A 23,037-nucleotide genomic window follows, 5' to 3' on the forward strand; every position below is an offset into this window, starting at 1 on the left:
TAATAAGACAGTTTAAATGCCCCTTGGAAGAGACGTGCAGGTCGCAGTAGCTTAATAAAACAGTTTAAATGCCCCTTGGAAAAGATGTGCAAGTCGCAGTGGCTTAATAAGATGGTTTAAATGCCCCTTGGAAGAGCGGTGGAAGTCTCAGTAGCTTAACAAGACAGTTTAAAAGCACTTTGGAAGAGAAGTGCAGGTCCCAGTATTTTAACAAGGCGGTTTAAATGCCACTTGGTAGAGACGTGCAGGTCGCAGTAGCTTAACAAGATGGTTTAAATGCCCCTTGGAAGAGCGGTGGAGGTCGCATTAGCTTAACAAGACAGTTTAAATGCCCCTTTAAAGAGACGTGCAGGTCGCAGTAGCTTAACAAGACGGATTAAATGCCCCTTGGAAGTGCCGTGGAGGTCGCAGTAGCTTAACAAGGCGATTTAAATGCCCCTTGGAAGAGACATGCAGGTCGCAGCAGCTTAACAAGACAGTTAAAATGACCCTTGGAAGAGACGTGCAGGTTGCAGTGGCTTAACAAGGCGGTTTAAATGCCCCTTGGAAGAGACGTGCAGGTCGCAGTAGCTTAACAAGACGGTTTAAATGCCCCTTGGAAAAGTGGTGGGGATTACAGTAGCTTAACAAGACGGTTTAAATGCCCCTTGGAAGAGACGTGCAAGTTGCAGTAGCTTAATAAGACGGTTTAAATGCGCCTTGGAAGAGACGTGCAGGTCGCAGTAGCTTAACAAGACGGTATAAATGCCCCTTGGAAGAGACGAGGAGGTCGCAGGAGCCTAACAAGACGTTTTAAATGCCCCTTGGAAGAGACGTGCAGTTCGCAGTATCTTAACAAGATGGTTTAAATCCCCCTTGGAAAAGACATGCAGGTCGCAGTAGCTTAACAAGAGGGTTTAAATGTACCTTGGAATAGGCTTGCAGGTCACAGTAGCTTACCAAGACGGTTTAAATGCCCCTTGGAAGAGACGTGCAGGTCGCAGTAGCTTAACAAGACGGTTTAAATGCCCCTTGGAAGAGCGGTGGATGTCGCAGTAGCTTAACAAGACAGTTTAAATGCCCTTTGGAAGAGAAGTGCAGGTCGCAATAGCTTAACAAGACGGTTTAAATGCCCCTTGGAAGTGCCGTGGAGGTCGCAGTAGCTTAACAAGGCGATTTAAATGCCCCTTGGAAGAGACATGCAGGTCGCAGCAGCTTAACAAGACGGTTTAAATGCCCCTTGGAAAAGTGGTTGGGATTACAGTAGCTTAACAAGACGGTTTAAATGCCCCTTGGAAGAGACGTGCAAGTCGCAGTGGCTTAAAAAGACGGCTTAAATGCGCCTTGGAAGAGACGTGCAGGTCGCAGTAGCTTAACAAGACGGTTTAAATGTCCCTTGGAAGAGACGAGCAGGTCCCAGGAGCTTAACAAGACGTTTTAAATGCCCCTTGGAAGAGACGTGCAGGTCGCAGTATCTTAACAAGATGGTTTAAATCCCCATTGGAAAAGAAGTGCAGGTTGCAGTAGCTTAACAATAGGGTTTAAATGTACCTTTGAATAGGCTTGCAGGTCACAGTAGTTTAAAAAGACGGTTTAAATGCCCCTTGGAAGAGACGTGCAGGTCGCAGTAGCTTAACAAGACGGTTTAAATGCCCCTTGGTAGAGCGGTGGAGGTCGCAGTAGCTTAACAAGACAGTTTAAATGCCCCTTGGAAGAGATGTGCAGGACGCAGTAGCTTAATAAGACGGTTTAAATGCCCATTGGAAGAGATGTGCAGGTCGCAGTAGCTTAATAAGACGGTTTAAATGCCCCTTGGAAGAGAGGTGGAGGTCGCAGTAGCTTAACAAGACAGTTTAAATGCCAATTGGAAGAGACATGCAGGTCGCAGTAGCTTAACAACACGCTTTAAATGCCAATTGGAAGAGACATGCAGGTCGCAGTAGCTTAACAAGACGGTTTAAATGCCCCTTGGAAGAGACGTGCAGGTCGCAGTAGCTTAACAAGACGGTTTAAATGCCCCTTGGAAGAGATGTGCAGGTCGCAGTAGCTTAACAAAGCATTTTAAATGCCCCTTGGAAGAGAAGTGCAGGTCGCAGTAGCTTAACAAGACGGTTTAATGCCCCTTGGAAAAGTGGTGGAGGTTACAGTAGCTTAACAAGACGGCTTAAATGCCCCTTGGAAGAGACGTGCAAGTCACAGTAGCTTAACAAGACGCTTTAAATGCCCCTTAGAAGAGATGTGCAGGTCGCAGTAGCTTAACAAGACAGTGTAAATGCCCCTTGGAAGAGACGTGCACGTCGCAGTAGCTTAACAAGATGGTTTAAATGCCCCTTGGAAGAGCGGTGGAGGTCGCAGTAGCTTAACAAGACAGTTTAAATGCCCCTTGGAAGAGACGTGCAGGTCGCAGTAGCTTAACAAGACAGTTTAAATGCCCCTAGGAAGAGGCTTGCAGGTCGTAGTCGCTTACCAAGACGATTTAAATGCCCCTTGGAAGAGACGTGCAGGTCGCAATTGCTAAACAAGACAGTTTAAATGCCCCTTAGAAAAGCGGTGGAGGTCGCAGTAGCTTAACAAGACAGTTTAAATGCCCCTTGGAAGAGACATGCAGGTCGCAGCATCTTAACAAGACTGTTTAAATGCCCCTTGGAAGAGACGTGCAGGTCGCAGTAGCTTAACAAGACGGTTTAAATGCCCCTTGGTAGAGACATGCATGTCGCAGTAGCTTAACAAGATGGTTTAAATGCCCCATGGAAGAGACGTGCAGGTCGCAGTAGCTTAACAAGAAGGTTTAAATGCCCCTTGGAAAATTGGTGGAGGTTATAGACGTTTAACAAGACGGTTTAAATGCCCCTTGGAAGAGACGTGCAAGTGGCAGTAGCTTAACAAGACGGTTTAAATGACCCTTGGAAGACACGTGCAGGTCGCAGTAGCTTAACAAAACTGTTTAAATGCCCCTTGGAAGAGACGTGGAGGTCGCAGTAGCTTAACAAGATGGTTTAAATGCCCTTGGAAGAGACGTGCAGGTCCCAGTAGCTTAACAAGATGGTTTAAATGCCACTTGGAAGAGCGGTGGAGTTCGCAGTAGCTTAACGAGACAGTTTAAATGCCCCTTGGAAGGGAAGTGCAGGTCGCAGTAGCTTAATAAGACAGTTTAAATGCCCCTTGGAAGAGACGTGCAGGTCGCAGTAGCTTAACCAGACGACTTAAATGCACCTTGGAAGAGAGGTGCAGTTCGCAGTAGCTTAACAAGACGGTTTAAATCCCCCTTGGAAGAGACGTGCAGGTCACAGTAGCTTAACAAGAGGGTATAAATGCCCCTTGGAATAGGCTTGCAAGTCGCAGTAGCTTACAAAGACGGTTTAAATGCCCCTTGGAAGAGATGTGCATGTCGCCGTAGCTTAACAAGATGGTTTAAATGCCCCTTGGAAGAGCGGTGGAGGTCGCAGTAGCTTAACAAGATGGTTTAAATGCCCCTGGGAAGAGCCGTGCAGGTCGCAGTAGCTTAACAAGACAGTGTAAATGCCCCTTGGAAGAGACGTGCACGTCGCAGTAGCTTAACAAGATGGTTTAAATGCCCCTTGGAAGAGCGGTGGAGGTCGCAGTAGCTTAACAAGACAGTTTAAATGCCCCTTGGAAGAGACGTGCAGGTCGCAGTAGCTTAACAAGACAGTTTAAATGCCCCTTGGAAGAGGCTTGCAGGTCGTAGTCGCTTACCAAGACGATTTAAATGCCCCTTGGAAGAGACGTGCAGGTCGCAATTGCTAAACAAGACAGTTTAAATGCCCCTTAGAAAAGCGGTGGAGGTCGCAGTAGCTTAACAAGACAGTTTAAATGCCCCTTGGAAGAGACATGCAGGTCGCAGCATCTTAACAAGACTGTTTAAATGCCCCTTGGAAGAGACGTTCAGGTCGCAGTAGCTTAACAAGACGGTTTAAATGCCCCTTGGTAGAGACATGCATGTCGCAGTAGCTTAACAAGATGGTTTAAATGCCCCATGGAAGAGACGTGCAGGTCGCAGTAGCTTAACAAGAAGGTTTAAATGCCCCTTGGAAAATTGGTGGAGGTTATAGAAGTTTAACAAGACGGTTTAAATGCCCCTTGGAAGAGACGTGCAAGTGGCAGTAGCTTAACAAGACGGTTTAAATGACCCTTGGAAGACACGTGCAGGTCGCAGTAGCTTAACAAAACGGTTTAAATGCCCCTTGGAAGAGACGTGGAGGTCGCAGTAGCTTAACAAGATGGTTTAAATGCCCCTTGGAAGAGACGTGCAGGTCCCAGTAGCTTAACAATATGGTTTAAATGCCACTTGGAAGAGCGGTGGAGTTCGCAGTAGCTTAACGAGACAGTTTAAATGCCCCTTGGAAGGGAAGTGCAGGTCGCAGTAGCTTAATAAGACAGTTTAAATGCCCCTTGGAATAGGCTTGCAAGTCGCAGTAGCTTACAAAGACGGTTTAAATGCCCCTTGGAAGAGATGTGCATGTCGCAGTATCTTAACAAGATGGTTTAAATGCCCCTTGGAAGAGCGGTGGAGGTGGCAGTAGCTTAACAAGATGGTTTAAATGCCCCTGGGAAGAGCCGTGCAGGTCGCAGCTGCTTAAAAAGACGGTTTAAATGCCCCTTGGAGGAGACGTGCAGGTCGCAGTAGCTTAACAAGACGGTTTAAATGCCCCTTGGAAGAGCGGTGGAGGTGGCAGTAGCTTAACAAGATGGTTTAAATGCCCCTTGGAAGAGACGTGCAAGTCGCAGTAGCTTAAAAAGACGGTTTAAATGCACCTTGGAAGAGACGTGCAGGTCGCAGTAGCTTAACAAGACGGTTTAAATGCCCCTTGGAAGAAACGAGCAGGTCGCAGTAGCTTAACAAGATGGTTTAAATGCCCCTTGGAAGAGACTTGCAGATCGCAGTAGCTTAACAAGACGGATTAAATCCCCCTTGGAAGAGACGTGCAGGTCGCAGTAGCTTAAGAAGAGGGTTTAAATGCCCCTTGGAATAGGCTTGCAGGTCGCAGTAGCTTACCAATACGGTTTAAATGCCCCTTGGAAGAGACGTGCAGGTCGCAGTAGCTTAACAAGACGGTTTAAATGCCCCTTGGAAGAGCGGTGGAGGTCGCAGTAGCTTAAAAAGACAGTTTAAATGCCCCTTGGAAGAGACGTGCAGGTCGCAGTAGCTTAATAAGATGGTTTAAATGCCCCTTGGAAGAGATGTGCAGGTCGCAGTAGCTTAATAAGACTGTATAAATGCCCCTTGGAAGAGAGGTGGAGGTCGCAGTAGCTTAACAAGGCCGTTTAAATGCCCCTTGGAAGAGACGTGCAGGTCGCACTAGCTTAACAAAAGGGTTTAAATGCCCCTTTGAAGGGACGTGCAGGTCGCAGGAGCTTAACAAGACGGATTAAATGCCCCTTGGAAGTGACGTGGAGGTCGCAGTAGCTCAACAAGGCGATTTAAATGCCCCTTGGAAGAGACATGCAGGTCGCAGCAGCTTAACAAGACAGTTTAAATGCCCCTTGGAAGAGACGTGCAGGTCGCAGTAGCTTAACAAGACGGTTTAAATGCCCCTTGAAAAAGTGGTGGGGATTACAGTAGTTTAACAAGACGGTTTAAATGCCCCTTGGAAGAGATGTGCATGTCGCAGTATCTTAACAAGATGGTTTAAATGCCCCTTGGAAGAGCGGTGGAGGTGGCAGTAGCTTAACAAGATGGTTTAAATGCCCCTGGGAAGAGCCGTGCAGGTCGCAGCTGCTTAAAAAGACGGTTTAAATGCCCCTTGGAGGAGACGTGCAGGTCGCAGTAGCTTAACAAGACGGTTTAAATGCCCCTTGGAAGAGCGGTGGAGGTGGCAGTAGCTTAACAAGATGGTTTAAATGCCCCTTGGAAGAGACGTGCAAGTCGCAGTAGATTAAAAAGACGGTTTAAATGCACCTTGGAAGAGACGTGCAGGTCGCAGTAGCTTAACAAGACGGTTTAAATGCCCCTTGGAAGAAACGAGCAGGTCGCAGTAGCTTAACAAGATGGTTTAAATGCCCCTTGGAAGAGACTTGCAGATCGCAGTAGCTTAACAAGACGGATTAAATCCCCCTTGGAAGAGACGTGCAGGTCGCAGTAGCTTAAGAAGAGGGTTTAAATGCCCCTTGGAAGAGACGTGCAGGTCGCAGTAGCTTAACAAGACGGTTTAAATGCCCCTTGGAAGAGCGGTGGAGGTCGCAGTAGCTTAACAAGACAGTTTAAATGCCCTTTGGAAGAGAAGTGCAGGTCGCAGTAGCTTAACAAGACGGTTTAAATGACACTTGGTAGAGACATGCAGGTCGCATTAGCTTAACAAGACGGTTTAAATGCTCCTTGGAAGAGCGGTGGAGGTCGCAGTAGCTTAACAAGACAGTTTAAATGCCCCTTGAAAGAGACGTGCAGGTCGCAGTAGCTTAACAAGACGGATTAAATGCCCCTTGGAAGTGCCGTGGAGGTCGCAGTAGCTTAACAAGACGGTTTAAATGCCCCTTGGAAGAAACGAGCAGGTCGCAGTAGCTTAACAAGATGGTTTAAATGCCCCTTGGAAGAGACTTGCAGATCGCAGTAGCTTAACAAGACGGATTAAATCCCCCTTGGAAGAGACGTGCAGGTCGCAGTAGCTTAAGAAGAGGGTTTAAATGCCCCTTGGAATAGGCTTGCAGGTCGCAGTAGCTTACCAATACGGTTTAAATGCCCCTTGGAAGAGACGTGCAGGTCGCAGTAGCTTAACAAGACGGTTTAAATGCCCCTTGGAAGAGCGGTGGAGGTCGCAGTAGCTTAAAAAGACAGTTTAAATGCCCCTTGGAAGAGACGTGCAGGTCGCAGTAGCTTAATAAGACGGTTTAAATGCCCCTTGGAAGAGATGTGCAGGTCGCAGTAGCTTAATAAGACTGTATAAATGCCCCTTGGAAGAGAGGTGGAGGTCGCAGTAGCTTAACAAGGCCGTTTAAATGCCCCTTGGAAGAGACGTGCAGGTCGCAGTAGCTTAACAAAAGGGTTTAAATGCCCCTTTGAAGGGATGTGCAGGTCGCAGGAGCTTAACAAGACGGATTAAATGCCCCTTGGAAGTGACGTGGAGGTCGCAGTAGCTCAACAAGGCGATTTAAATGCCCCTTGGAAGAGACATGCAGGTCGCAGCAGCTTAACAAGACAGTTTAAATGCCCCTTGGAAGAGACGTGCAGGTCGCAGTAGCTTAACAAGACGGTTTAAATGCCCCTTGGAAAAGTGGTGGGGATGACAGTAGCTTAACAAGACGGTTTAAATGCCCCTTGGAAGAGATGTGCAAGTTGCAGTAGCTTAAAAAGACGGTTTAAATGCACCTTGGAAGAGACGTGCAGGTCGCAGTAGCTTAACAAGACGGTTTAAATGCCCCTTGGATGAGACGAGCAGGTCGCAGGAGCTTAACAAGACATTTTAAATGCCCCTTGGAAGAGACGTGCAGGTCTCAGTATCTTAACAAGATGGTTTAAATCCCACTTGGAAAAGACGTGCAGGTCGCAGTAGCTTAACAAGAGTGTTTAACTGTACCTTGGAATAGCCTTGCAGGTCACAGTAGCTTACCAAGATGGTTTAAATGCCCCTTGGAAGAGACGTGCAGGGCGCAGTAGCTTAACAAGACGGTTTAAATGCCCCTTGGAAGAGCGGTGGAGGTCGCAGTAGCTTAACAAGACAGTTTAAATGCCCTTTGGAAGAGAAGTGCAGGTCGCATTAGCTTAACAAGACGGTTTAAATGCTCCTTGGAAGAGCGGTGGAGGTCGCAGTAGCTTAACAAGACGGATTAAATGCCCCTTGGAAGTGCCGTGGAGGTCGCAGTAGCTTAACAAGGCGATTTAAATGCCCCTTGGAAGAGACATGCAGGTCGCAGCAGCTTAACAAGACGGTTTAAGTGCCCCTTGGAAGAGACGTGCAGGTCGCAGTGGCTTAAAAAGTCGGTTTAAATGCCCCTTAGAAGAGACATGCAGTTCGCAGTAGCTTAACAAGACGGTTTAAATGCCCCTTGGAAGAGACGTGCAGGTCGCAGTAGCTTAACATGACAGTTTAAATGCTCCTTGGAAAAGTGGTGGGGATTACAGTAGCTTAACAAGATGGTTTCAACGCCCCTTGGAAGAGACGTGCAAGTCGCAGTAGCTTAAAAAGACGGCTTAAATGCGCCTTGGAAGAGACGTGCAGGTCGCAGTAGCTTTACAAGACGGTTTAAATGCCCCTTGGAAGAGACGAGCAGGTCGCAGGAGCTTAACAAGACGTTTTAAATGCCCCTTGGAAGAGACGTGCAGGTCGCAGTATCTTAACAAGATGGTTTAAATCCCCCTTGGAAAAGACGTGCAGGTCGCAGTAGCTTAACAAGAGGGTTTAAATGCCCCTTTGAAGGGACGTGCAAGTCGCAGGAGCTTAACAAGAGGGTTTAAATGCCCCTTGGAAGAGACGTGCAGGTCGCAGTAGCTTAAAAAGATGGTATAAATGCCCCTTGTAAGAGAGGTGGAGGTCGCAGAAGCTTAACAAGACGGTTTAAATGCCCGTTGGAAGAGACATGCAGGTCGCAGTAGCTTAAGAAGACGGTTTAAATGACCCTTGGAAGAGACGTGCAGGTCGCAGTAGCTTAACAACACTGTTTAGATGCCCCTTGGAAAAGTGGTGGAGGTTACGGTAGCTTAACAAGACGGTTTAAATGCCCCTTGGAGGAGACGTTCAAGTCGCAGTAGCTCAAAAAGAAGGTTTAAATGCGCCTTGGAAGAGACATGCAGGTCGCAGCAGCTTAACAAGACGGTTTAAATGCCCCTTGGAAGAGACGTGCAGGTCGCAGTGGCTTAACAAGACGGTTTAAATGCCCCTTGGAAGAGACATGCAGTTCGCAGTAGCTTAAGAAGACGGTTTAAATGCCCCTTGGAAGAGACGTGCAGGTCGCAGTAGCTTAAGAAGACGGCTTAAATGCCCCTTGGAAGAGACGTTCAAGTCGCAGTAGCTTAAAAAGACGGTTTAAATAATCCTTGAAAGAAAGTTGCAGGTCGCAGTAGCTTAACAAGACGGTTTAAATGCCCCTTGGAAGAGACGAGCAGGTCGCAGTAGCTTAACAAGATGGTTTAAATGCCCCTTGGAAGAGAGGTGGAGGTCGCAGTAGCTTAACAAGACAGTTTAAATGCCCCTGGGAAGAGACGTGCAGGTCGTAGTAGCTTAACAAGACGGATTAAATGCCACTTGGAAGATTAGTGCAGGTCGCAGTAGCTTAACAAGTCGGTTTAAATGCCCCTTGGTAAAGCGGTGGAGGTCGCAGTAGCTTAACAAGATGGTTTAAATGCCCCTTGGAAGAGACGTGCAGGTCGCAGTAGCTTAACAAGACAGTTTAAATGCCCCTTGAAAGAGACGTGCAGGTCGCAGTAGCTTAACAAGACAGTTTAAATGCCCCTTGGAAGTGCGGTGGAGGTCGCAGTAGCTTAACAAGGCGGGTTAAATGCCCCTTGGAAGAGACATGCAGTTCGCAGTAGCTTAACAAGACGGTTTAAATGCCCCTTGGAAGAGACGTGCAGGTCGCAGTAGCTTATGAAGACGGTTTAAATGCCCCTTGGAAGAGACGTTCAAGTCACAGTAGCTTAAAAAGATGGTTTAAATAAGCCTTGGAAGAGACTTGCAGGTCGCAGTAGCTTAACAAGACAGTTTAAATGCCCCTTGGAAGAGACGAGCAGTTCGCAGTAGCTTAACAAGATGGTTTAAATGCCCCTTGGAAGAGAGGTGGAGGTCGCAGTAGCTTAACAAAACAGTTTAAGTGCCCCTTTGGAAGAGACGTGCAGGTCGCAGTAGCTTAACAAGACGGTTTAAATGCCACTTGGAAGAGAAGTGCAGGTCGCAGTAGCTTAACAAGTCGGTTTAAATGCCCCTTGGTAAAGCGGTGGAGGTCGCAGTAGCTTAACAAGATGGTTTAAATGCCCTTTGGAAGAGACGTGCAGGTCGCAATAGCTTAACAAGACAGTTTAAATGCCCCTTGGAAGAGACGTGTAGGTCGCAGTAGCTTAATAAGACGGTTTAAATGACCCTTGGAAGAGATGTGCAGGTCGCAGTAGCTTAATAAGACGGTTTAAATGCCCCTTGTAAGTGAGGTGGAGGTCGCAGTAGCTTAACAAGATAGTTTAAATGCCCCTTGGAAGAGACGTGCAGGTCACAGTAGCTTAACATGACGGTTTAAATGCCACTTGGAAGAGACGTGCAGGTCGCAGTAGCTTCACAAGACTGTTTAAAAAACCCTTGGAAGTGCGGTGGAGGTCGCAGTAGCTTAACAAGGCGGTTTAAATGCCCCTTGGTAGAGACATGCAGGTCGCAGAAGCTTAACAAGACGGTTTAAATGCCCCTTGGAAGAGACGTGCAGGTCGCAGTAGCTTAACAAGACGGTTTAAATGCCCCTTGGAAGAGAAGTGCAGGTCGCAGTAGCTTAACAAGACGGTTTAAATGCCCCTTGGAAGTGCGGTGGAGGTCGCAGTAGCTTAACAAGGCGGGTTAAATGCCCCTTGGAAGAGACATGCAGTTCGCAGTAGCTTAACAAGACGGTTTAAATGCCCCTTGGAAGAGACGTGCAGGTCGCAGTAGCTTATGAAGACGGTTTAAATGCCCCTTGGAAGAGACGTTCAAGTCACAGTAGCTTAAAAAGATGGTTTAAATAAGCCTTGGAAGAGACTTGCAGGTCGCAGTAGCTTAACAAGACAGTTTAAATGCCCCTTGGAAGAGACGAGCAGTTCGCAGTAGCTTAACAAGATGGTTTAAATGCCCCTTGGAAGAGACGTGCAGGTCGCAGTTGCTTAACAAGAAAGTTTAAATGCCCATTGGAAGAGCGGTGGAGGTCGCAGTAGCTTAACAAGACAGTTTAAATGCCCCTTGGAAGAGACATGCATGTCGCAGCAGCTTAACAAGATTGTTTAAATGCCCCTTGGAAGAGACGTGCAGGTCGCAGTAGCTTAATAAGACGGTTTAAATGCCCCTTGGAAGTGAGGTGTAGGTAGCAGCAGCTTAACAAGACGGGTTAAATGCCCCTTGGAAGAGATGTGCGGGTTGCATTAACTTAACAAGACAGTTTAAATGCCCCTTGTAAGAGACGTGCAGGTCGCAGTAGCTTACCAAGACGATTTATATGCCCCTTTGTAGAGACGTGCAGGTCTCAGTTGCTTAACAAGAAAGTTTAAATGCCCCTTGGAAGAGCGGTGGAGGTCGCAGTAGCTTAACAAGACAGTTAAAATGCCCCTGGGAAGAGACATGCATGTCGCAGCAGCTTAACAAGACTGTTTAAATGCCCCTTGGAAGAGACGTGCAGGTTGCAGTAGCTTAACAAGACAGTTTAAATGCCCATTGGAAGGGACGTGCAGGTCGCAGTAGCTTAATAAGACGGCTTAAATGCCCCTTGGAAGAGATGTGCAGGTCGCAGTAGCTTAATAAGACGGTTTAAATGCCCCTTGGAAGAGAGGTGGAGGTCGCAGTAGCTGAACAAGACAGCTTAAATGCCCCTTGGAAGAGACGTGCAGGTCGCAGTAGCTTAACATGACGGTTTAAATGCCACTTGGAAGAGACGTGTAGTTCGCAGTAGCTTAACAAGACGGTTTAAATGCCCCTTTGAAGAGCGATGGAGGTAGCAGTAGCTTAACAAGACAGTTTAAATGCCCCTTGAAAGAGACGTGCATGTCGCAGTAGCTTCACAAGACTGTTTAAATGCCCCTTGGTGGAGACATGCAGGTCGCAGAAGCTTAACAAGACGGTTTAAATGCCCCTTGGAAGAGAAGTGCAGGTCGCAGTAGCTTAACAAGACGGTTTAAATGCCCCTTGGAAGAGAAGTGCAGGTCGCAATAGCTTAAGAAAGCATTTTAAATGCCCCTTGAAAGAGACGTTCAGGTCGCAGTAGCTTAACAAGACGGTTTAAATGCCCCTTGGAAAAGTGGTGGAGGTTAAAGTAGCTCAAAAAGACGGTTTAAATGCCCCTTGGAAGAGACGTGCATGTCGCAGTAGCTTAACAGCACGGTTCAAATGCCCCTTAGAAGAGACTTGCAGGTCGCAGTAGCTTAACAAGACAGTTTAAAAGCCCCTTGGAAGAGAAGTGCAGGTCGCAGTAGCTTAACAAGACAGTTTAAATGCCCCTTGGAAGAGACGTTCAGGTCGCAGTAGCTTACCAAGACGATTTAAATGCCCCTTGGAAGAGACGTGCAGGTCGCAGTTGCTTAACAAGAAAGTTTAAATGCCCATTGGAAGAGCGGTGGAGGTCGCAGTAGCTTAACAAGACAGCTTAAATGCCCCTTGGAAGAGACATGCATGTCGCAGCAGCTTAACAAGACTGTTTAAATGCCCCTTGGAAGAGACGTGCAGGTCGCAGTAGCTTAACAAGACGGTTTAAATGTCCCTTGGTAGAGACATGCAGGTCGCAGTAGCTTAACAAGACGGTTTAAATGCCCCTTGGAAAAGTGGTGGTGGTTACAGTAGCTTAACAAGACGGTTTAAATGCCCCTTGGAAGAGACGTGCAAGTCGCAGTAGCTTAACAAGATGGTTTAAATGCCCCTTGGAAGACACGTGCAGGTCGCAGTAGCTTAACAAGACGGTTTAAATGCCCCTTGGAAGAGACGTGGAGGTCGCAGTAACTTAACAAGACAGTTTAAATGCCCCTTGGAAGAGCGGTGGAGGTCGCCGTAGCTTAACAAGACAGTTTAAATTCCCCTTGGAAGAAACGTGCAGGTCGCAGTAGCTTAACAGCACGGTTTAAATGCCCCTTAGAAGAGAAGAGCAGGTCGCAGTAGCTTAACAAGACAGTTTAAAAGCCCCTTGGAAGAGAAGTGCATGTCGCAGTAGCTTAACAAGACAGTTTAAATGCCCCTTGGAAGAGACGTTCAGGTCGCAGTAGCTTACCAAGACGATTTAAATGCCCCTTGGAAGAGACGTGCAGGTCGCAGTTGCTTAACAAGAAGGTTTAAATGCCCATTGAAAGAGCGGTGGAGGTCGCAGTAGCTTACCAAGACAGTTTAAATGCCCCTTGGAAGAGACATGCATGTCGCAGCAGCTTAACAAGACTGTTTAAATGCCCCTTGGAAGAGACGTGCAGGTCGCAGTAGCTTAACAAGACGGTTTAAATGTTCCTTGGTAGAGACATGCAGGTCGCAGTAGCTCAACAAGACGGTTTAAATGCCCCATGGAAGAGACGTGCAGGTCGCAATAGCTTAACAAGACGGTTTAAATGCCCCTTGGAAAAGTGGTGGTGGTTACAGTAGCTTAACAAGACGGTTTAAATGCCCCTTGGAAGAGACGTGCAAGTCGCAGTAGCTTAACAAGACGGTTTAAATGCCCCTTGGAAGACAAGTGCAGGTCGCAGTAGCTTAACAAGATGGTTTAAATGCCCCTTGGAAGAGACGTGGAGGTCGCAGTAGCTTAACAAGACAGTTTAAATGCCCCTTGGAAGAGCGGTGGAGGTCGCAGTAGCTTAACAAGACAGTTTAAATTCCCCTTGGAAGAGACGTGCAGGTTGCAGTAGCTTAATAAGACGGTTTAAATGCCCCTTGGAAGAGACGTGCAGGTCGCAGTAGCTTAACAAGACAGTTTAAATGCCCCTAGGAAGAGACGTGCAGGTCGCAGTAGCTTAACAAGACGGTTTAAATACCCCTTGGAAGAGACATGCAGGTCGCAGTAGCTTAACAAGATGGTTTAAATGCCACTTGGAAGAGCGATGGAAGTCGCAGTAGCTTAACGAGACAGTTTAAATGCCACTTGGACGATACGTGCAGGTCGCAGTAGCTTAACAAGATGGTTTAAATGCATCTTGGAAGAGAGGTGCAGGTCGCAGTAGCTTAACAAAACGGTTTAAATCCCCCTTGGAAGAGACATGCAGGTCGCAGTAGCTTAACAAGATGGTTTAAATGCCCCTTGGAAGAGAGGTGGAGGTGGAAGTATCTTAGCAAGATGGCTTAAATGCCCCTTGGAAGAGACGTGCAGGTCGCAGTGGCTTAACAAGACGGTTTAAATGCCCCTTGAAAGAGACATGCAGGTCGCAGTAGCTTAACAAGACGGTTTAAATGCCTCTTGGAAGAGACGTGCAGGTCGCAGTAGCTTAACAAGACGGTTTAAATGCCCCTTGGAAAAGTGGTGGAGGTTAAAGTAGCTCAACAAGACGGTTTAAATGCCCCTTGGAAGTGAGGTGGAGGTCGCAGTAGCTTTACAAGACAGTTTAAATGCCCCTTGGAAGAGACGTGCAGGTCGCAGAAGCTTAACCTGACGGTTTAAATGCCACTTGGAAGAGACGTGCAGGTCGCAGTAGCTTACCAAGACGATTTAAATGCCCCTTGGAAGAGACGTGCAGTTCGCAGTAGCTTCACAAGACTGTTTAAATGCCCCTTGGAAGTGCGGTGGAGGTCGCAGTAGCTTAACAAGGCGGTTTAAATGCCCCTTGGTAGAGACATGCAGGTCGCAGAAGCTTAACAAGACGGTTTAAATGCCCCTTGGAAGAGACGTGCAGGTCGCAGTAGCTTAACAAGACGGTTTAAATGCCCCTTGGAAGAGACGTGCAGGTCGCAGTAGCTTAAGAAAGCATTTTAAATGCCCCTTGAAATAGACGTGCAGGTCGCAGTAGCTTAACAAGACGGTTTAAATGCCCCTTGGAGGAGAAGTGCAGGTCGCAGTAGCTTAAGAAAGCATTTTAAATGCCTCTTGAAAGAGACGTGCAGGTCGCAGTAGCTTAACAAGACGGTTTAAATGCCCCTTGGAAAAGAGGTGGAGGTTAAAGTAGCTCAACAAGACGGTTTAAATGCCCCTTGGAAGAGACGTGCAGGTCGCAGTAGCTTAACAGCACGGTTTAAATGCCCCTTAGAAGAGACGTGCAGGTCGCAGTAGCTTAACAAGACAGTTTAAAAGCCCCTTGGAAGAGAAGTGCATGTCGCAGTAGCTTAACAAGACAGTTTAAATGCCCCTTGGAAGAGACGTTCAGGTCGCAGTAGCTTACCAAGACGATTTAAATGCCCCTTGGAAGAGACGTGCAGGTCGCAGTTGCTTAACAAGAAAGTTTAAATGCCCATTGGAAGAGCGGTGGAGGTCGCAGTAGCTTAACAAGACAGTTTAAATGCCCCTTGGAAGAGACATGCATGTCGCAGCAGCTTAACAAGACTGTTTAAATGCCCCTTGGAAGAGACGTGCAGGTCGCAGTAGCTTAACAAGACGGTTTAAATGTCCCTTGGTAGAGACATGCAGGTCGCAGTAGCTCAAAAAGACGGTTTAAATGCCCCATGGAAGAGACGTGCAGGTCGCAGTAGCTTAAGAAGACGGTTTAAATGCCCCTTGGAAAAGTGGTGGTGGTTACAGTAGCTTAACAAGACGGTTTAAATGCCCCTTGGAAGAGACGTGCAAGTTGCAGTAGCTTAACAAGACGGTTTAAATGCCCCTTGGAAGAGCGGTGGACATCGCAGTAGCTTAACAAGACGGTTTAAATGCCCCTTGGAAGAGCGGTGGAGGTCGCAGTACCTTAACAAGACAGTTGAAATCTCCCTTGGAAGAGACGTGCAGGTCGCAGTAGCTTAATAAGACGGTTTAAATGCCCCTTGGAAGAGACATGCAGGTCGCAGTAGCTTAACAAGACAGTTTAAATGCCCCTTGGAAGAGACGTGCAGGTCGCAGTAGCTTAACAAGACGGTTTAAATGCCCCTTGGAAGAGACGTGCAGGTCGCAGTAGCTTAACAAGAGGGTTTAAATGCCACTTGGAAGAGCGGTGGAGGTCGCAGTAGCTTAACGAGACAGTTTAAATGCCACTTGGACGAGAGGTGCAGTTCGCAGTAGCTTAACAAGATGGTTTAAATGCATCTTGGAAGAGAGGTGCAGGTCGCAGTAGCTTAACAAGACGGTTTAAATCCCCCTTGGAAGAGACGTGCAGGTCGCAGTAGCTTAACAAGATGGTTTAAATGCCCCTTGGAAGAGAGGTGGAGGTGGAAGTAGCTTAGCAAGATGGATTAAATGCCCCTTGGAAGAGACGTGCAGGTCGCAGTGGCTTAACAAGACGGTTTAAATGCCCCTTGAAAGAGACATGCAGGTCGCAGTAGCTTAACAAGACGGTTCAAATGCCTCTTGGAAGAGACGTGCAGGTCGCAGTAGCTTAACAAGACGGTTTAAATGCCCCTTGAAAAAGTGGTGGAGGTTAAATTAGCTCAACAAGACGGTTTAAATGCCCCTTAGAAGAGACGTGCAGGTCGCAGTAGCTTAACAAGACAGTTTAAATCCCCCTTGGAAGAGACGTGCAGGTCGCAGTAGCTTAACAAGATGGTTTAAATGCCCCTTGGAAGAGAGGTGGAGGTGGAAGTAGCTTAGCAAGATGGCTTAAATGCCCCTTGGAAGAGACGTGCAGGTCGCAGTGGCTTAACAAGACGGATTAAATGCCCCTTGGAAGAGACGTGCAGGTCGCAGTAGCTTAAGAAGACGGTTTAAATGCCCCTTGGAAGAGACGTTCAAGTCGCAGTAGCTTAAAAAGACGGTTTAAATAAGCCTTGGAAGAGACTTGCAGGTCGCAGTAGCTTAACAAGACGGTTTAAATGCCCCTTGGAAGACACGAGCAGGTCGGAGTAGCTTAACAAGATGGTTTAAATGCCCCTTGGAAGAGAGATGGCGGTCGCAGTAGCTTAACAAGACAGTTTAAATGCCCCTGGGAAGAGACGTGCAGGTCGCAGTAGCTTAACAAGACGGTTTAAATGCCACTTGGAAGAGAAGTGCAGGTCGCAGTAGCTTAACAATTCGGTTTAAATGCCCCTTGGTAAAGCGGTGGAGGTCGCAGTAGCTTAACAAGATGGTTTAAATGCCCCTTGGAAGAGACGTGCAGGTCGCAGTAGCTTAAGAAGACGGTTTAAATGCCCCTTGGAAGAGACGTTCAAGTCACAGTAGCTTGAAAAGTCGGTTTAAATAAGCCTTGGAAGAGACTTGCAGGTCGCAGTAGCTTAACAAGACGGTTTAAATGCCCCTTGGAAGAGGCGAGCAGGTCGCAGTAGCTTAACAAGATGGTTTAAATACCCCTTGGAAGAGAGGTGGAGGTCGCAGTAGCTTAACAAAACAGTTTAAATGCCCCTTGGAAGAGACGTGCAGGTCGCAGTAGCTTAACAAGACGGTTTAAATGCCACTTGGAAGAGAAGTGCAGGTCGCAGTAGCTTAACAAGTCGGTTTAAATGCCCCTTGGTAAAGCGGTGGAGGTCGCAGTAGCTTAACAAGATGGTTTAAATGCCCCTTGGAAGAGACGTGCAGGTCGCAGTAGCTTAACAAGACAGTTTAAATGCCCCTTGGAAGAGACGTGTAGGTCGCAGTAGATTAATAAGACGGTTTAAATGCCCCTTGGAAGAGATGTGCAGGTCGCAGTAGCTTAATAAGACGGTTTAAATGCCCCTTGGAAGTGAGGTGGAGGTCGCAGTAGCTTAACAAGACAGTTTAAATGCCCCTTGGAAGAGACGTGCAGGTAGCAGTAGCTTAACATGACGGTTTAAATGCCACTTGGAAGAGACGTGCAGGTCGCAGTAGCTTACCAAGACGATTTAAATGCCCCTTGGAAGAGACGGGCAGTTCGCAGTAGCTTCACAAGACTGTTTAAATGCCCCTTGGAAGTGCGGTGGAGGTCGCAGTAGCTTAACAAGGCGGTTTAAATACCCCTTGGTAGAGACATGCAGGTCGCAGAAGCTTAACAAGACGGTTTAAATGCCCCTTGGAAGAGACGTGCAGGTCGCAGTAGCTTAACAAGACGGTTTAAATGCCCCTTGGAAGAGACGTGCAGGTCGCAGTAGCTTAAGAAAGCATTTTAAATGCCCCTTGAAATAGACGTGCAGGTCGCAGTAGCTTAACAAGACGGTTTAAATGCCCCTTGGAAAAGTGGTGGAGGTTAAAGTAGCTCAACAAGACGGTTTAAATGCCCCTTGGAAGAGACGTGCAGGTCGCAGTAGCTTAACAGCACGGTTTAAATGCCCCTTAGAAGAGACGTGCAGGTCGCAGTAGCTTAAAAAGACAGTTTAAATGCCCCTTGGAAGAGAAGTGCATGTCGCAGTAGCTTAACAAGACAGTTTAAATGCCCCTTGGAAGAGACGTTCAGGTCGCAGTAGCTTACCAAGACGATTTAAATGCCCCTTGGAAGAGACGTGCAGGTCGCAGTTGCTTAACAAGAAAGTATAAATGCCCATTGGAAGAGCGGTGGAGGTCGCAGTAGCTTAACAAGACAGTTTAAATGCCCCTTGGAAGAGACATGCATGTCGCAGCAGCTTAACAAGACTGTTTAAATGCCCCTTGGAAGAGACGTGCAGGTCGCAGTAGCTTAACAAGACGGTTTAAATGTCCCTTGGTAGAGACATGCAGGTCGCAGTAGCTCAACAAGACGGTTTAAATGCCCCATGGAAGAGACGTGCAGGTCGCAGTAGCTTAACAAGACGGTTTAAATGCCCCTTGGAAGAGACGTGCAGGTCGCAGTAGCTTAACAAGAGGGTTTAAATGCCACTTGGAAGAGCGGTGGAGGTCGCAGTAGCTTAACGAGACAGTTTAAATGCCACTTGGACGAGAGGTGCAGTTCGCAGTAGCTTAACAAGATGGTTTAAATGCATCTTGGAAGAGAGGTGCAGGTCGCAGTAGCTTAACAAGACGGTTTAAATCCCCCTTGGAAGAGACGTGCAGGTCGCAGTAGCTTAACAAGATGGTTTAAATGCCCCTTGGAAGAGAGGTGGAGGTGGAAGTAGCTTAGCAAGATGGCTTAAATGCCCCTTGGAAGAGACGTGCAGGTCGCAGTGGCTTAACAAGACGGTTTAAATGCCCCTTGAAAGAGACATGCAGGTCGCAGTAGCTTAACAAGACGGTTCAAATGCCTCTTGGAAGAGACGTGCAGGTCGCAGTAGCTTAACAAGACGGTTTAAATGCCCCTTGAAAAAGTGGTGGAGGTTAAATTAGCTCAACAAGACGGTTTAAATGCCCCTTAGAAGAGACGTGCAGGTCGCAGTAGCTTAACAAGACAGTTTAAATCCCCCTTGGAAGAGACGTGCAGGTCGCAGTAGCTTAACAAGATGGTTTAAATGCCCCTTGGAAGAGAGGTGGAGGTGGAAGTAGCTTAGCAAGATGGCTTAAATGCCCCTTGGAAGAGACGTGCAGGTCGCAGTGGCTTAACAAGACGGATTAAATGCCCCTTGGAAGAGACGTGCAGGTCGCAGTAGCTTAAGAAGACGGTTTAAATGCCCCTTGGAAGAGACGTTCAAGTCGCAGTAGCTTAAAAAGACGGTTTAAATAAGCCTTGGAAGAGACTTGCAGGTCGCAGTAGCTTAACAAGACGGTTTAAATGCCCCTTGGAAGACACGAGCAGGTCGGAGTAGCTTAACAAGATGGTTTAAATGCCCCTTGGAAGAGAGATGGCGGTCGCAGTAGCTTAACAAGACAGTTTAAATGCCCCTGGGAAGAGACGTGCAGGTCGCAGTAGCTTAACAAGACGGTTTAAATGCCACTTGGAAGAGAAGTGCAGGTCGCAGTAGCTTAACAATTCGGTTTAAATGCCCCTTGGTAAAGCGGTGGAGGTCGCAGTAGCTTAACAAGATGGTTTAAATGCCCCTTGGAAGAGACGTGCAGGTCGCAGTAGCTTAAGAAGACGGTTTAAATGCCCCTTGGAAGAGACGTTCAAGTCACAGTAGCTTGAAAAGTCGGTTTAAATAAGCCTTGGAAGAGACTTGCAGGTCGCAGTAGCTTAACAAGACGGTTTAAATGCCCCTTGGAAGAGGCGAGCAGGTCGCAGTAGCTTAACAAGATGGTTTAAATACCCCTTGGAAGAGAGGTGGAGGTCGCAGTAGCTTAACAAAACAGTTTAAATGCCCCTTGGAAGAGACGTGCAGGTCGCAGTAGCTTAACAAGACGGTTTAAATGCCACTTGGAAGAGAAGTGCAGGTCGCAGTAGCTTAACAAGTCGGTTTAAATGCCCCTTGGTAAAGCGGTGGAGGTCGCAGTAGCTTAACAAGATGGTTTAAATGCCCCTTGGAAGAGACGTGCAGGTCGCAGTAGCTTAACAAGACAGTTTAAATGCCCCTTGGAAGAGACGTGTAGGTCGCAGTAGATTAATAAGACGGTTTAAATGCCCCTTGGAAGAGATGTGCAGGTCGCAGTAGCTTAATAAGACGGTTTAAATGCCCCTTGGAAGTGAGGTGGAGGTCGCAGTAGCTTAACAAGACAGTTTAAATGCCCCTTGGAAGAGACGTGCAGGTAGCAGTAGCTTAACATGACGGTTTAAATGCCACTTGGAAGAGACGTGCAGGTCGCAGTAGCTTACCAAGACGATTTAAATGCCCCTTGGAAGAGACGGGCAGTTCGCAGTAGCTTCACAAGACTGTTTAAATGCCCCTTGGAAGTGCGGTGGAGGTCGCAGTAGCTTAACAAGGCGGTTTAAATACCCCTTGGTAGAGACATGCAGGTCGCAGAAGCTTAACAAGACGGTTTAAATGCCCCTTGGAAGAGACGTGCAGGTCGCAGTAGCTTAACAAGACGGTTTAAATGCCCCTTGGAAGAGACGTGCAGGTCGCAGTAGCTTAAGAAAGCATTTTAAATGCCCCTTGAAATAGACGTGCAGGTCGCAGTAGCTTAACAAGACGGTTTAAATGCCCCTTGAAAGAGAAGTGCAGGTCGCAGTAGCTTAAGAAAGCATTTTAAATGCCCCTTGAAAGAGACGTGCAGGTCGCAGTAGCTTAACAAGACGGTTTAAATGCCCCTTGGAAAAGTGGTGGAGGTTAAAGTAGCTCAACAAGACGGTTTAAATGCCCCTTGGAAGAGACGTGCAGGTCGCAGTAGCTTAACAGCATGGTTTAAATGCCCCTTAGAAGAGACGTGCAGGTCGCAGTAGCTTAAAAAGACAGTTTAAATGCCCCTTGGAAGAGAAGTGCATGTCGCAGTAGCTTAACAAGACAGTTTAAATGCCCCTTGGAAGAGACGTTCAGGTCGCAGTAGCTTACCAAGACGATTTAAATGCCCCTTGGAAGAGACGTGCAGGTCGCAGTTGCTTAACAAGAAAGTATAAATGCCCATTGGAAGAGCGGTGGAGGTCGCAGTAGCTTAACAAGACAGTTTAAATGCCCCTTGGAAGAGACATGCATGTCGCAGCAGCTTAACAAGACTGTTTAAATGCCCCTTGGAAGAGACGTGCAGGTCGCAGTAGCTTAACAAGACGGTTTAAATGTCCCTTGGTAGAGACATGCAGGTCGCAGTAGCTCAACAAGACGGTTTAAATGCCCCATGGAAGAGACGTGCAGGTCGCAGTAGCTTAACAAGACGGTTTAAATGCCCCTTGGAAAAGTGGTGGTGGTTACAGTAGCTTAACAAGACGGTTTAAATGCTCCTTGGAAGAGACGTGCAAGTTGCAGTAGCTTAACAAGACGGTTTAAATGCCCCTTGGAAGAGCGGTGGACGTCGCAGTAGCTTAACAAGACGGTTTAAATGCCCCTTGGAAGAGCGGTGGAGGTCGCAGTAGCTTAACAAGACAGTTTAAATCTCCCTTGGAAGAGACGTGCAGGTCGCAGTAGCTTAATAAGACGGTTTAAATGCCCCTTGGAAGAAACGTGCAGGTAGCAGTAGCTTAACAAGACAGTTTAAATGCCCCTTGGAAGAGACGTGCAGGTCGCAGTAGCTTAACAAGACGGTTTAAATGCCCCTTGGAAGAGACATGCAGGTCGCAGTAGCTTAACAAGAGGGTTTAAATGCCACTTGGAAGAGCGGTGGAGGTCGCAGTAGCTTAACGAGACAGTTTAAATGCCACTTGGACGAGACGTGCAGTTCGCAGTAGCTTAACAAGATGGTTTAAATGCATCTTGGAAGAGAGGTGCAGGTCGCAGTAGCTTAACAAGACGGTTTAAATCCCCCTTGGAAGAGACGTGCAGGTCGCAGTAGCTTAACAAGATGGTTTAAATGCCCCTTGGAAGAGAGGTGGAGGTGGAAGTAGCTTAGCAAGATGGCTTAAATGCCCCTTGGAAGAGACGTGCAGGTCGCAGTGGCTTAACAAGACGGTTTAAATACCCCTTGAAAGAGACATGCAGGTCGCAGTAGCTTAACAAGACGGTTTAAATGCCTCTTGGAAGAGACGTGCAGGTCGCAGTAGCTTAACAAGACGGTTTAAATGCCCCTTGGAAAAGTGGTGGAGGTTAAAGTAGCTCAACAAGACGGTTTAAATGCCCCTTAGAAGAGACGTGCAGGTCGCCGTAGCTTAACAAGACAGTTTAAATCCCCCTTGGAAGAGACGTGCAGGTCGCAGTAGCTTAACAAGATGGTTTAAATGCCCCTTGGAAGAGAGGTGGAGATGGAAGTAGCTTAGCAAGATGGCTTAAATGCCCCTTGGAAGAGACGTGCAGGTCGCAGTGGCTTAACAAGACAGTTTAAATGCCCCTTGAAAGAGACATGCAGTTCGCAGTAGCTTAACAAGACGGTTTAAATGCCCCTTGGAAGAGACGTGCAGGTCGCAGTAGCTTAAGAAGACGGTTTAAATGCCCCTTGGAAGAGACGTTCAAGTCGCAGTAGCTTAAAAAGACGGTTTAAATAAGCCTTGGAAAAGACTTGCAGGTCGCAGTAGCTTAACAAGACGGTTTAAATGCCCCTTGGAAGAGACGAGCAGGTCGGAGTAGCTTAACAAGATGGTTTAAATGCCCCTTGGAAGAGAAATGGAGGTCGCAGTAGCTTAACAAGACAGTTTAAATGCCCCTGGGAAGAGACGTGCAGGTCGCAGTAGCTTAACAAGACGGTTTAAATGCCACTTGGAAGAGAAGTGCAGGTCGCAGTAGCTTAACAATTCGGTTTAAATGCCCCTTGGTAAAGCGGTGGAGGTCGCAGTAGCTTAACAAGATGGTTTAAATGCCCCTTGGAAGAGACGTGCAGGTCGCAGTAGCTTAAGAAGACGGTTTAAATGCCCCTTGGAAGAGACGTTCAAGTCACAGTAGCTTGAAAAGACGGTTTAAATAAGCCTTGGAAGAGACTTGCAGGTCGCAGTAGCTTAACAAGACGGTTTACATGCCCCTTGGAAGAGGCGAGCAGGTCGCAGTAGCTTAACAAGATGGTTTAAATACCCCTTGGAAGAGAGGTGGAGGTCGCAGTAGCTTA

This window comes from Phyllobates terribilis, unplaced genomic scaffold (genome assembly GCF_046119375.1).
Source record: "Phyllobates terribilis strain yellow unplaced genomic scaffold, ASM4611937v1 Scaffold_44__1_contigs__length_10104851, whole genome shotgun sequence".
NCBI lineage: Eukaryota > Metazoa > Chordata > Amphibia > Anura > Dendrobatidae > Phyllobates > Phyllobates terribilis.